General features: G+C 36.6%; 1 pseudogene; it reads right to left on the bottom strand.

Annotated features, from left to right (window-relative positions):
* LOC116884930 overlaps nucleotides 1-8,927 on the bottom strand; it is a 152,624-nt pseudogene extending 143,697 nt beyond the window's left edge.
* Nucleotides 8,928-15,450: the final 6,523 nt, after the last annotated feature.

Genomic DNA, 15,450 nt, shown 5'->3' with positions numbered 1-15,450 from the left:
CCCAACCACTCCTCCTTCCTTCCTCCCCACCCTGATATTCCCCTACACTGGGGGCGGGGGGGGGTCCAGCCTGTGCTCATGTGTTCGAGGCACTGCCCTACTCTCTCTTCTATTAGTTTTCAGTGTATCTGGTTTTATGTGGAGGTTGATCCACTTGGACTTGAGCTTTGTACAAGGCAATAAGAATGATTTGATTTGCATTCTTTTACATGCTGACTGCCAGTTGATCCAGCACCATTTGTTGAAAATGCTGTCTTTTTTCCACCTGATGGTTTTAGCTCTTTTGTTAAAGATCAAGTGACCATAGATGTATGGGTTCATTTCTGGGCCTTCAATTCTATTTCATTGATCTACCTGCCTGTCTCTGTATCAATATCATTATTCTCGAGTAATAGACCTGGAGGTCAGGGATGGTGATTCCCCCAGATGTTCTTTTATTGTTGGGAATAGTTTTCACCATCCTGTTTTTTTTTTTTTTTTTTTTTTGTTATTCTAAATGAATTTGCTAATTGCTCTTTCTAATTCTATGAAGAATTATGTGAGAATTTTGATGGGAATTGCATTGAATCTATGGATTGCTTTCAATAAGATGGCTATTATTACAATATTAATCCTGCCAATCCATGAGCATGAGAGGTCTTTCCATCTTCTGAGATCTTCGATTTCTTTTTTCAGAGACTTGAAGTTCTTGTCATACAGATCTTTCACTTGCTTGATTAGGGTCACACCAAGGTATTTTATATTATCTGTGGCTATTAACAAAAATGACAGAAAGCCCACAAACTCATGGAAACTGAACAATGACTGAGGGTAACTTGGTCAAGGAAGAAATAAAGAAATTAAAGACTTTTTAAAATTTAATGAAAATAAAGTCACTACCTACCCAAAATTATGGGACACAATGAAAGCAGTGCTAAGAGGAAAATTCATAGCTCTCAGTGCCTCCAAAAAGAAACTGAAGAGAGCATACACTAGCAGCTTGACAGCACACCTGAAAGCTCTAGAACAAAAAGAAGCAAATTCACCCAAGAAGAGTAGATGGCAGGAAATAATTAAACTCAGGGCTGAAATAAATCAAATAGAAACAAAAAGAACTATACAAAGAACCAACAAAACCAAGAGCTGTTTCTTTGCGAAAATCAACAAGATAGATAAAGCCTTAGCCAGACTAGTCAGAGGGCACAGAGAGTTTACCCAAATTAACAAAATCAGAAGTGAAAAGGGAGGCATAACTACAGAAATTGAGGAAATTAAAAAATTCATCAGATCCTACTACAAAAGCCTATAGTCAATAAAAGTTGAAAATCTGGATGAAATGGACAATTGTCTAGACAAGATTCCTGGTACAAAGTTAAATCAGGATCAGACAAACCATCTTAACAGTGGCATTTTATTTTTTTACATTAGAAAAGTAAAACTTTTTTTTTAGAATTTTCTTTAGTTTGTGTGTAAATCATGTGTTATTTACAGGCTCTTATGTGAGGCCCTGGCTGACACATGTTCAGTGTACCGTTCCATGTTGAAGCTCATCAAGGTCCTACTGGAGAACCAAAGGAGTCATCTTTGAAAACCACAGGTATTAACGAATCTTGCTCTCATTATTTTGTTTCTGCCATGTCTGTTTAAGTCCAAGAAAAATTCATTTGTAATATCAAAAAGTAGAATAAAACAAACAAATAACTATTCCATCTGATACTTGCATCATAACTATTAAAATGTATAGGAACACTATTTCTGTGTTAGTTTCTTCTATGACTCTGATCCACTGCAAGTTTTGGGAGAAGTGGTTGCTTTAAGATGACTTTATCATACATAAACTTTGAGTTTGAGTTATTTAGGATAACTGAAACACATTATCATCATAGGGAAACCTGGAGTATTGTGGGTATTAGCCAGGTGATAATCAGTGCTACATTTGAGGAAGAATAAAGAATGAATGCAAAGTTGTGACTGATCAGTATTAAAGATTACTACATTTCTATTTGCCTGTTTTTTGAGCTTTTTCTTTCTTACTGTTAGGACTTAGCTAAAATATTAATGCCTAAATGGAGTGTTAAGACCTAGGGAAAATGTTAAGGCCTAGGTAACTGTTAACTGGATAGTGTCATTGTAAGTAAATGTTCACATGTTTCTTCTACTACTAGGGAACTTTTTTTCTGAAAGATTTATTTAATGTATATGAGTACACTGTAGCTATCTTCAGACACACCACAACAGGGATCTCATTACAAGTGGTTGTGAGCCACCATGTGGTTGCTGGGATCTGAACTCAGGACCTGTGGAAGAACAGTCAGTGATCTTAACCACTGAGCCATCTCTCCAGCCCCAACTAGGGAATTTTCTAATGCTAATATTGATGATGTGTTCTGTTATTTTCTGTGCCTTTGGGAACCAGTCATGATATACAAAACAGAACTGTTTTGTACACAATAAGCTTGGATTTGAGTCAACCATCCAACAGCATTTCCTGCACTTATGTATAAGCTTTTATGGTATCTGACTTTATAAGCTGCCCTGGGGATGGACCCCAATATAAGAGAGATACCTGCACCAATATAAGTTTCTATTTGTAATAAGATTTCCAGTTTGAATACTGGTCAAGTAAAGTTTAAGTTCCTAAGTCCTCCCTGGGAATTGACATCCTACATGACAGAAAGAGACATTCACTTGGGTAATGACATCCTAGTTGGCAAGTTAAGACATGAATGTTAAACAAGACAAATCCTCTGCCTTACCTGAACACCCCAACCAGTGGAAACAGAATAAATGTACCACAGAGACATGTTACTAATCCCCTATCCCTAAATCCTGATTGGTGAAATAATTTAGCATGGACGTTTGTGGCTTTTAGGCTTAATAATCCTGTAGAATTTTAACTAATTTTCATAGTTCAGTTCTCAAATCCAGACCATGACCCTGGTCATCGAGTCCTAGGGCATAGGCTAAATAAAGGATCCCTGTCAGACTAAAATTGGGGTTTTGTGGTTTGTGAGGCAATTCCTGGACCACAGTGCTTGCTTCTTTCTTTCTTTCTTTCTGTCTGTCTGTCTTTCTTTCTTTCTTTTTTTTTTTTTTCTTTCTTTCTTTCTCTTTTTTTTTTTTTCTTTTTTTCTTTTATTTTTTTTCTTTTTATTTTTTTTCTTCCTTCTTTCTTTCTCTTTTTTCTTTCTTTTATTCTTTTATTCTACCTTCTTTCTTCTTGTTTGTTTGTTTGTTTGAGACAACTTCTTATTAGGTATCTGAAACTGCCCAGGCTGTATCAGCTTTCTAGGTTTTGTGATTATAGATATTTCTTGCCACATGTGGCTTTGACTGCATATTTGTGAAGAAAGCAGGGGAAAATGAACACCTTGTTTGGAAATATGAGTTTGTCTTCATTTAGGCTGCCTCATAATAATTATCTGCCAGTTGTCCTGCTCTTCCCTGAAAACACACATGCAAATAACAATACCTGGACTGAGAAGCTGTATTTAAGTTGTATTAAGTATGAGAGAGAGAGAGAGAGAGAGAGACAGAGAGACAGAGAGACAGAGAGACAGAGAGACAGAGAGACAGAGAGACAGAGAATAATTAAAATAAAATAGACCATGAATTAGAGAGAGAAAAAGAAGCATTATATAAGAAGTTTCTGAAGAGAAGAAAGGGAGGGAGAAAATGATAAAACAATTTTATAATTTCAAAATATAAATATGAAAGAAATAATTAAAAGTATCTGCTAGGAGTACGGTCAATTAATATGGGATATGCAATGTATGCATTAAGTATACATAATAATAACATTTACTATCTGACAATGCTTTGAGAACACCAAAGAGAAAGATCTGGAGTATTACCAAGAAATAATCACAGTACATTTCAGGAAAGGGACGTTTTGAAAATTTATTTTCACTGGAGGACCTCAGGACAACGTTAGGTATTGCCCAATCCAACTACTTCCCAGGGAACTATAATACATACCCACACTGAAATTACAACTCTGTTAAGTACCCGGAATATACTGATCCTGTTTCCACCATAAATTCAGTTCCTGGCCTTTACCCAAAATCCTCTTGATATCTTTAATGATAGAGCCTGTTCATTGCATTTGTTATTCTTCACTGTTGATTTATTAAACACAATAATTCCTTCACAACACTTACATGAATGTTGAATGATGGTGAGAAAAATACATTTCAACTTGATTTAGATATGTCCCAGAAATATGCTAAAATAGTATAAACCATGAAATCCCATTCTATAATAGGCCTGTACTGTTAGGCTCATTGGTTAAAACCTTGACTATCTTTGATAAGAGTCATAGATGTGGTCATAGTGGAAAAATGCAGGTCCGGGCAGGTAGACTGTGTATAGCAAGAAAGTATTTTGCTTTACCACTGAATCACGTAGAAAATTTTCAAATTGTAGGACCAAGTAGTATATCAAAGTCATTTTAAGTGAACTGAGCCCATTTCAGAGAGGAACACGATAGTTTTGTAGGAACCTGGTAAAGCAGCCCTTTTTGTTAGGGGGTCACTTGGGAACTTATTAATTATAATCTAGAGGCCAGAGAAGATGGTACGGAGGGAAAAGACGGCACCCACGGCCACACAGGACTGAGTAAGAATGAAGTGTTATCACATTGGAGTGAAGTACTCAGTGGCCTGTCAACTGCTCCTAGTAGCCTGATAACTTCCAAAACAATTCTCACCTTTTTTAATGTATTCAGTTCTGCTGATTATAATATGTGTGGTTTTTGTAAAAGGGCTCTGAAATAACTTTCAACATAGAAATCGCGTCTATGCCAAAGTGCAGCTCTTTCTCACTGGGAGAAACAATGGCCTTTAAGTCATTTGCTTCCATCCTGAAAGAGTAAAACAATATACCGATTAAGTTTCAATTTAAAATTAAAAGAAAAGGAAAAATAGTCATGTTAATAGCTTTCCTTTTAAATGTAGTTTCTAAGAAATATAGAAATCAGCTTAGTTTTTAACAACTTTAAAGTCAGAAAAGGCTTCCCACTCCAATAAAGAGCTGCTTTTAGAGTACGTCATTGGAGACAGCCTCCATTCTGTGTGCATATCTTTGTATGTCAGTGTTTAAAAGTTTTCCCTCTTTTAGCTTTAGAAAAACTCAGCATTTATCAAAGATTCAAGAATGTACCCAGTAAATAATTACAGGTTAACGATTGGCTTCAGATAACTAATGAACAGAAAACAAACTATTCTCATGATTAGTGATCCTTACTTTAACTTTCCTATATCATTTTTCATTTTGGTAAGTTGGTTAATATAGTGCCAAGTTGTGTTTTTGAAAAGGACCTTAAATCTACTCTGTCACTGATAATCTTTTATCTCTGATTAAAAGATGTCAGAGTGTGTGATGCCATCAATCACTTCTGTGAACCTCATGGACTGTCTGCCTTACAAATGAGAGATGAACAATTCTCATATTCATGTTTAGTGAATGGAATTGTTTTTGAACATAGGAAAATGTATTGCTTCGCGCACGTCTTCCAAGTCCTTGCAAATGGTTTTTCTCAGTATAAAGTTTGTCCCTACGTGCCATTCTTTCTGCCGATGAATCAAGACGGTATTCATGAACGATATGTGAGATCTCTGATCACATCCTATGTCCAAATTGTGTGTAAGTTTGTGGGAGGATGAGGGGGTGTAAATTTGATTTGCCACTTGCATAGATCATGATAACTCTTCTTCATCCTCTCTACCCTCTTCTCCTCCTTCTCCTCCTTTCTTCTCCTTCTCCATCTTCTTTTTCTTTGTCTTCTTTGTCTTCCTCTTCTTTCTCTTGGAACTGACTCCTGTCACTAGGTCATGATTAAAGTAGGAGGTTTCAGGCCCAGAATACTATTCTGATGAGTTAGCCACTTTATTCCACTGTCTATTCATTATTTGTTAAAATTTTATATTCTGTTATTTCAAATACTGGGTATTTATATACTCACTGCATTCTGACATTGATTTTATTTTAATTTAAATACGCAAATTATTACTGATTTTGAGAAAGGTTTAGTGTAGCTTAAAGCTGTCTTTAGATTCCTAATCTTTCTGTCTTCTCCTCTCAAGTGTTGAAATTATAGGTATATATCACCACAGGTGGTTTTTGAGATGCTTGGAATTGAACCCAGGACTTGCTTCATGCTTGGAAAAATCTTTCCTAATTGAGCTATGTCCACAGCCCTTCAAATTCACAAATTATCTTTCATGCAAAATTACTTAGAAAATAGTTCCTCAAATTCATCCACTAATTTTATTCTATATAAGATATATACATATATGTAGGAAACTCAACTAAGAATTGGCAACATGAGGAAGATATAGGGTTCAAAGAATAGAGGCAGCTGACAGAAGGAATGAGCTCTCTCTGTCTGAATAGCAGCTACCAGCATCAACATAACCTTTCAATAGGTAATGGTTTTTCAATATATAAAACCACTACAGACTTCTCTCTTCAAGTAAGGCAGGAATGCAGGCATTAGAACAGTTTCATTCATCTCTCGTAAAAATTAAACTTTGTCCTGTAAACCTAGGACTTTTATTTACTTTCTTAGAGCTACTCCACTCCCTGATTGACTTTAAAATTAGCACTATAATTCATTTTGACAATATTTGCCCCATTACGCTGACTGGACTACCTTCCCCATCACAGTTTCACCTTAATGTTTTCTTTATTCTCTTCCTTTATTTCATTCCTTCATTTCTGTACGCCTTGTGGTGCTGCCAGTTCATTTAGGGTTCTTCATAGGCCTATGGACATCACTAAAGAAAATATCTCTCCTTCTGCAAACAACCTGCTCATTCCTTCTGGCCTCCTTAAAGTACTCTCTAAGCTCTTCTGTTTTAAAATTCTGTTAGAATTTTAAAAATCATTTTACAATTCATGAATTTGATCTCAAAACATACAACAACTGTATATAGCAACCTTTGTTTTGTTTGTTTAAAGAATACTGGTTTTACACCTTCCAGACAAGCAAAAACGTTGATCTGGAATCCCCTACACTTGGCCTTCTTACCCTTGGTTTCAACCCCCAGACCTAGACACTCTAAGAAGCAGTAGCTAGGGAGACTACATTCCATTTTCTGTCTCCAAACAGAGAAATGTCAGCTGAAGTAAAAGTCTGCTCGATACTCTTAATTTCAAAACATGCCCTGGATTTTCATGTTTTCTCAGATTTAAGAGAAACTTATCAAAAAGAACTTGAAAGTGTTCCTTTCAACACAGCCGATAGAACTGATTAACAGATCGTCGCTCCTCAGGCTTGATCGCATTGATTAGCAGATAGTAGGTCTCCAGGCAGAGAGTATTGATTAGGAGATGGTAGGTCCTCTGATATTATTTTCATTGTGTAAAATAAATATAAAAACACTGCAAGCAATTAATTGCCTGTTTCCTGCTTCCTGCTTCACAATGGCCTACCGGCCCCTCATTAATATTAATGAGGAGAATTAGCACGGAGGATGGGGAGCCACAGGAGCTGCTGAGAACCTGCAAGGACCCCTCGGCTCTCATGCTTTATTATTTTTTAATCAAAGTAGCTGACTTGAAGGCACGAAATTAAAGAACTGAGTCTTTTATGATTCCACAATGATTCAAATTAAAATGATCTATCTGTGCACAATTCCCGCAAACCATTTTGTGCTTGTTAAAAACAGTTAAAAATTGCATAAATTCCTGATGTAAAGGCTGCGGTTTTCTTTTCTTAATGAACAGTTCGCTTTATGTGTCGCTCCCAACTCACGCTTGTGGACATAATGAAGCAGGTGAGGTGAGAGGAGGAGGGAGACGTAAGGTTTTGGCTCGAACGGCTGAAGAAGAGCAAACATTTTTTGAATGTTATAAATGATCATTGGAAGTTCGTCGTATTTGGTGGCACGCTGTGACAGATCTACCCAGCATACGACGAAACTGCGTAAACCAATAGTGGCAGGAAAGCCACTGTTTAGACACAGCGACGTAGGTGACAGGTACAACTGAACTAAGAAATTCTCTTCTTTCCTCCCAAGAGCTCGGATCTCAACAACTGGTTGGATTTGTGGAGTTTGGTGTTGCTTTATTTTCTTTTCCTTTAAAAGTATTTTAAATTTTATTTTATCTTTGACATTAATATAACAAAAGCATTTCCGTTTCCTTCCTTCTGTACCCTCCCATATATCTCTGTGTGTGTTTCAAATGCACTGGATTCTCATTAATTGTCTTAAGTGCAGGTCCCCTCAGAGGTCACAGGCATCAGACCCCCCTGGAGCTGGTAGTGCAGACAGTTATGGAATATCCTATCTGCTTGCTTGGAACCAAACTCTAGTCCAGAGGGGGAGTGGGGGGACAAAATGCACTCAAAACTGCTAAGGCACCTCTTCAACCCCTACCATTTGTCTGTTTGTTTGCCTGTTTGTTTTTAATGGCACGACCTCAAGTCTCTCAGGGTGGCCCTTAAACTGAAAATATCGATGAAGATGACTTAGAACCTGATCCTTCTGCCTCTACCTCTCTGGTGCTGCTATTAAAAATGTCTATACCTCCTTTAATAGGCAACATAGTTTAGGTTTTTTTTTCCTTTTAATAATCCAAACCAGAAGTCTTTAGGGAATTTATCAGTAGTTTCGGCTTATTACACACTTAGTTTCAGTATGCTGTTGTAGCTCTCATTGAATTTTGTATTCAATTATTAGGCTCTACAGAAGTCCTGACAACACTGCTGTGTGTTGGGCAAGCGTGTAGTAAGCTGCCAAAATAACTAGTTAATGATTTTACCCACCACAGCAAATATGTGAATGAGTGTAGTACAAAATGTTAGAAGGTCATGCCAAATGCTGTCAGACAAAGCGTAATCAAACACAACACTTACCGTGTCTCATATCGGTGTGGCGTGGACAAGTAATTAACGAATACTGAAAAGGGTCTGTTTTCATTCTAGTAAAACTGTGACTGCTCATGGTGAATTTGTCACCATGGAAAGAAGGCAAGATTTCATTTTCCGTCGCGACATAACCAGCTTTTTTGTTTTGTTTTTGTTTACATCAACTTGGTTTGTATTTCAGGACATTAAATGACTTGAATTCACAAATATAAATTCAGAGTTATTATATAATGATAGGTCTCACTAAGACATGATTCTCAAACTGTGGTCTCAGACCTCACCAACAGCCAAAAAGTTAGACAAATGAAAGAATAAAGAAAAGTAAAGTCAAAAGCAAAATCAAACGAATAAACAGCAACAAACCCAACAACATTCCCTAAGCATCCACCTGAAAGTGTGGCAGAAATATTGTCAAGAAATACTCTAAATGATTCCTCTATAAGATATCAGCACTTTTTCAGTTTTCTTCTTTATTTCGTAATATAATCATCAGTGAAATTCTTATTAACATATAGAATGGTAGAAACTATAAGACTATCGATGAGAGAATAGCAAAGAGGAGTTGATCTCCCGTCTCAGCCTCCTTGTCTACCCCTGGCATGCCAGATCCTTACCCTTCACTACTTTGAGGTTTTCTCTCTTCTAGCTTTTGAAACCTGCCCCACAAGGACAGAACACAGAGGTTGTAGATATACAGTCTGACTTATCTTGACCTGATTTCAGTCTTTCGACTGTTATTCACACTCACATTGTGGAGGCTACTTAGATATCCTTCAGTCAAAATTTAATGTGTGAGCTGCATACTGACATGAAATTTATGCAACTTGGATACTGTTTTATGTGGGATGACTCACTGCATGGGTGGCATTACTGTTGTCTGTGGAACCACACTATTGTCCTTTTCTTAGTAAATGCTACACCAACTGTTGTATTAAGCTGTTGTTGTAAAAATAAAAAAAAAAAATTTGTCTTTTACCTCACTAGGATCGGCACCGAGGTGCCCCAAGATATCTGTCAGATATCTTGGCAGAAACACATCCCACCTCTGTGGCGGCCCAGTGTCTCCAGTGGCCACACACTTTCCTACATTCAAACCATCACATAAATGAACACACAACCACACAACACAATAATCTTTGACCCAATTGGTAAGATATAATTGCCCTCTTAAACATATAAAGCCCGGTACCATCCATCCCTTGAGAACATTAATAACAACCTGTGAATACACAGAGCGGAATCTTTACGTCAGCCTCCATTGTCCTGTCATGGCTCCCTCCTCCTCCTCTGTCTCTTCTCCTTCCCGTTCTAGTCTCCTCCTCTTCCTTCAAACTTCTCTCCCGCCCATCCTTCCTTTCATCCAATGACAGGGCTCCTTCTATCCTGTACCTGCCCTCACCTGTACTTTACAAATTCAATGGGGAGAAGGTTCTGGGGAAGTCACCTGAGTGACTAGACAGTTGTCCTTGGGGCAGTGGAATTAGCATCAAAATACAGATAACTGAAGGGCAAACCACAATGTTAAGCCTACTCTCAGGAAAGCAAGATGTGTCCAGGAACTCAGTTCTACTGAAAGAAAGTCTCATAACTTGAGTATCTGGCATTCTCCATATGGTTCAGAAATGTATTTTCCCATCCTCTGATTTCTTTTTCTGAATCCCAGTGCCCACTTGTTGGCTTAGCTTTTTCCTTTGGCTCTGCCAGCTACAAAGTGAGATGTCTTTTCTAATTAAATAGTATCCTTTTTAGTAATGTTATGAATAGAAGTAAATCCAGGAGAAACAGGTTGACTCTGGGTCACTATACACTTAGCAAGTGTGGTCAGCATGGTTGGTTATTACCCATGCTAACTTTACAGGCAACTTCCTGTTGAGAATCAGCTGATTTCCTCTTACAGGCACAGCCTAACGCTTAGCCTACCAAATGCTCTTCTTTCTTTTCCCACCAGGAGAATTTTACACTTAGGAAATAGAAAGAACAGGCAAGCCATAAAAGTTGTTCATGCCATCCAAAATTTATTAATTTAATTAAAGATTATATTCTATGTGTTTATAGAAAATCTTAGAGTAGACTACGTTGAAGGATTTTAGAAGTTAAAAACAATTTACAGTGACATGAATACTGCCAAGGACTTTGAAAAGTTATAGATATTTTAGATGATGAAGCTATAAAAATCATAGATAAACCATGTTTTTATGAATATAAATGAATTTCCAAATGCAATTTTATTCTATTGCTGACTGATGAAGGCTGTAATGAGAGAACATACTGAGTTATCTTATGAAAACCAAAAAACTGTGGCTAAAAAACATTACAGGGCATAAGAAAATTGCATGAACTCTAGTCTATGAACAACAAAGCCTGCTTTAGGGTATGCACGGGACCTGCTGTGAGTCTGTGAAACTCTACAGAAATGATTTATTTTGATGAGTTTCAAAGCATCATTATTGTTTGTCAGTTCTTAGGTACAGTTCCTGTCATGTGCTATCATTAATAAATAAATGTGTAGAAAAATAAAAGTAAATAATAATTTTTCTCATAAGTCTTTTTTAAATTTTTATAATTTCCATTAAAATATAACACATGATTTAGTTCTGCTCTGCCATGTAGCATCTTTAGAGTGCAAGCAATTGTGTTTCTGTGTACTGTTATACTACATAATATCATTGGTTGCATTTTTCCCATTTAAGTCACCTGTGAGAAATTACAGGTGCAAATATATATTAGAAGAGCGTCAAAGGTGACATTACTCACTTCATGAAAACCCTCATTTAGAACATTGATGGAAGGAATGAAAAACCCTCTGTGAGTATGGTATATGGTATTATATAATACTGGAACTTCCTGTGCAGGGAGAGATTAGCTCTTTTTTTCCCAGTTCCACGGCAGTGGGATGTCTTTAAATACCAATGCCTGTTCAGACAAGACCACCTCCATCTCATAACCAGAGCCGACAATGCACATAACTTCATGATGAACACTCAGAGGCTAGCTTACTTTTTTTTACACTGTATTTGCATTTTGATGAAGAAACAAATTCATACTGATGGCAAAGTAGAAAGAGCAATAGTGGTGGTCATGGCATATTTTTCATCTTTAACGGCATGATTTATATTAGCCAATTCTTTTTTTATTGGATATTGTAGCTACTTACATTTCAGATGTTATCCCCTTTCCCAGTCCCCACCACCTCTTCCCCTGCTTCTATGAGGATGCTTCCACTCCCACCTCAACACACTGGCATTCCCCTACACTGGGGAAACCAGCCTTAACAGAACCAAGGACTTCTCCTCTTATTGATGCTAGAGAATGCCATTCTCTGCTACATATGCGGCTGAAGCCATGGGTCTCTCCATTTGTACTCTTTGGTTGGTGATTTAGTTATTTTTAAGCTCTAACCTCATAACTGAAATTCATGTTTGGAATATTTTAAAAGTATACAAAGTGAAGTTGATATTTCATTTGAAGCAACTGTTCTTGATGCAGTATCAGATGGAGATATGATATGCCCTTCTCTTGCCAAGGTTTCAGACCCAAATTTCTGTGTAGACTACAGGTACATATTGGAAGAACACATGTGGATTTCATGATACATTATCTTGGACACTATCAACTTTTACTTTGGTCAAGGATTTCTTATTTTTTAATTATGTGTATATTTGGGGAGGCGTCAGTCTATGTACATGAATGTAGGTACCTGGTGAAGCCAAGAGAGGACATTAGATCTTCTAGATCTGGACGTTAGGCAGTTGGGAGCCACTCTAGGAGGTTTTGGGAATCAAAGTCAGGTCCTTTGCAAGAGCAGCATCTGTATCTCCAGAACTGTTCATTTCTTTAAAAAATTGTGCTAAATAACTTAAAAATAATAAGTTATACTGCATAAAACACTGCCCCCGAATCAAAATCCACCTAGGCCATATTTGTAGACTAGTGTTATGTTAACTTTAAATTATTCTTCTTTAAATAATATATAAGGCAGAATACTTCTCTTAAAAACAAAACAAAAGGACAACAAGAACAGCGTCAAGAACAATCTCACCAACATTATTGCCTAAACCTCAGCTGAATAAAGGACAAAAACAGAAACTCTGATGTGGATGGAGAAAGTCCCAGAGGCCTTAAAACTATATAAAGAAACATAGGTATCTAAGGGATGCTGAGAGTAGGAGAATTAGTCTTACTCATGGAAAAGCACATCAATCGTTGACCAATAACAAATGGTCAACTATGAAAACATCCATACCAGCGACATTATATACAGGCTGATCATGCTATATTTATATATTTAGGGATGTCTCTGTCAATATCTAGACACAGTCACATGCACACATGTATTTCAACAACTAATGAAAAAAGAGGCCATGAATTGAAATAGAGCAAGAAAAGACAAATGAGAGGATATAGGGGAAGAAAAGGAGAAATGATGAAATTATAATTTCAAAAAAATTAAAACTTGGGATCCATCCTGTGGGTGGGCACCAAACCCTAACACTATTACGGATGCTATGTTGGGCTTGCAGACTGGAACCTAGCATGTCTGTCCTCTGAGAGGCTTTACCAGCAGCTGACTGAGACAGATGCAGATACTGAGAGCCAACCATTGGACTGAGGTTGGGGAACCCTTTGGAAGAGTTAGGGAGCAGATTGACAAAGTTGAAGGGGATGGCAACCCAATAGGAAGACCAACAGTGTCAACTAACTGAGAGCCTTCAAAGCTTACAGAGACTAAGCCACCAACCTAAGAGAATGCACTGGATGGTCTGAGCCCCTCAGCACATATGTAGCAGAGGATCCCCTTTCTCCTTCAGTGGGAGAGGATGCGGCTAATCCTGTAGATACTTGATACTCCAGTGAAGGGGATGCCGGGAATGGGATAAGCACGAAGAAGGGAGAGGGACCCAGAAAAGGGCAACATTGGGATGAAAATAAATAAAATAATTAATGTTAAAATTAATAAAAATTATAATGTTAAAAAAAACCAACTCAATAAAAACCTCTAGTCACCTTTGAATAAAATGGCAGAAATAATCATTGCAAATAAAGACACATTATTAAGTAAGATGTTTTCCTAGAAATTCTTTCTGAAATCAAAAGGTTATACTCGAATTCATTCATAGAATGATTATGTCACATTTTCTATAAAAAAAATGAACACAGTTTCTCCACTATTCATCTACACTTATAAATATGCTAATTTCTTGGTAACATTTGTCACTATTGAAACTTGTAGGAAGTAGACTTCTGCAGTGAGTTTATGTGGAGGACACACTATATCTGCATTTTAATGAAAAGAAAAGCTGTGCAGTTGCTTCGCATCTTTGGGTTTTCCACATGTACCTTTATCTTAGAGTCTTTAGTGTTTATTTTCTGTTGCTCCCACTAGAATAAATAATTCCACTTAAATCAGGGTGAGCAAGTTTTATATTGTCATAGCTCTCATACCTGGCATACCTCTCAACTCTGAAATTGGAGCCCACTAAATGAACAAGTTGTTATTTCAGATCTGCTAAAATCATGGTAATTAATTATTAATTTAGTAAACGACTTTATTTTTTACTCCTGGTGCAATGGATATGGCTAAGGCTCTTCATAGAGAATTGGGTTTTATCACAGGAAAAACCTTTCTATTTATCTATGTTTCTATTTGCAGAGGTTTGCTTTGTTTTCAATATGAAATGTTATGCAGTTCATGGTAGCTTTTTAGCTGTTTGCCATTTAACCAACTTTGACAGTAAACTTTGCCCTTGAATGTCCTCATGCCTGGTCACTTCATTGGTTGGTTCCCAAATATTGAAGCAACATGCATGTACTTACAGGGAAAAACTGTTTATACATAATATTTATATATAATAACATTAAATTAATTTAATTTAATGAAAAATACTTCCTCTAACAAATTGCAAAGATTTTTAGATAACCTTCATTTGTTCTCCCACAGTTTGAGTTAAATTTAGGATTATAATTATGTTATCTGAGTTAGAAGCCTTGACATAGCATACACTCAATTATAAAACTACAATATTTTGAATATTATTGGAATTGTATAATCATTAAAGCCTATTCACAATTCACAGAGAAACCTATATGGGCTTTGCTTTGTCTAATTAGCAGACCTTACATCAGCATTCCAGTCTATCTAAGGTAATTGTTTCATAAAGATTGCTCACTTTCATGCTTAATTTTTATGTTTCTAGATATTTATTGATCTCCTTTTTAATGTAATTTCATGCAATTAAAATTACTCTATCTTCTATCAATGATGTCCCTTTTCACATTCTAACTACACTAACTATTTTCACATTAGTTCCCACATACTAAGTGGTAGAGATTTAATACTGAACTTCCCTTATCAAGGACATTTGTGTGTGTGTGTGTGTGTGTGTGTGTGTGTGTGTGTGTGTATCTGTATATCCCTTTATCTGAAGTTTATATAAAAAAAGCAAAAATCATAAACCAGTAAAAGCTCAAAGATAATATTGTATTTGTGTCTGTGCATAAGTCCAATGTGTGTTTTTGGTTGAAGTGACGTGCTCAGGGCCACTATTAAGTTGAAAGAATAATTTTGTATTGTTCTGTACTGTATCTTTCTCACCTCACAA

This window comes from Rattus rattus, chromosome 15, assembly GCF_011064425.1.
Source record: "Rattus rattus isolate New Zealand chromosome 15, Rrattus_CSIRO_v1, whole genome shotgun sequence".
In the NCBI taxonomy this organism is placed as follows: domain Eukaryota; kingdom Metazoa; phylum Chordata; class Mammalia; order Rodentia; family Muridae; genus Rattus; species Rattus rattus.
Note: the sequence above shows the minus strand (reverse complement) of the source record. Positions and strands in the feature narration are given on the sequence as shown.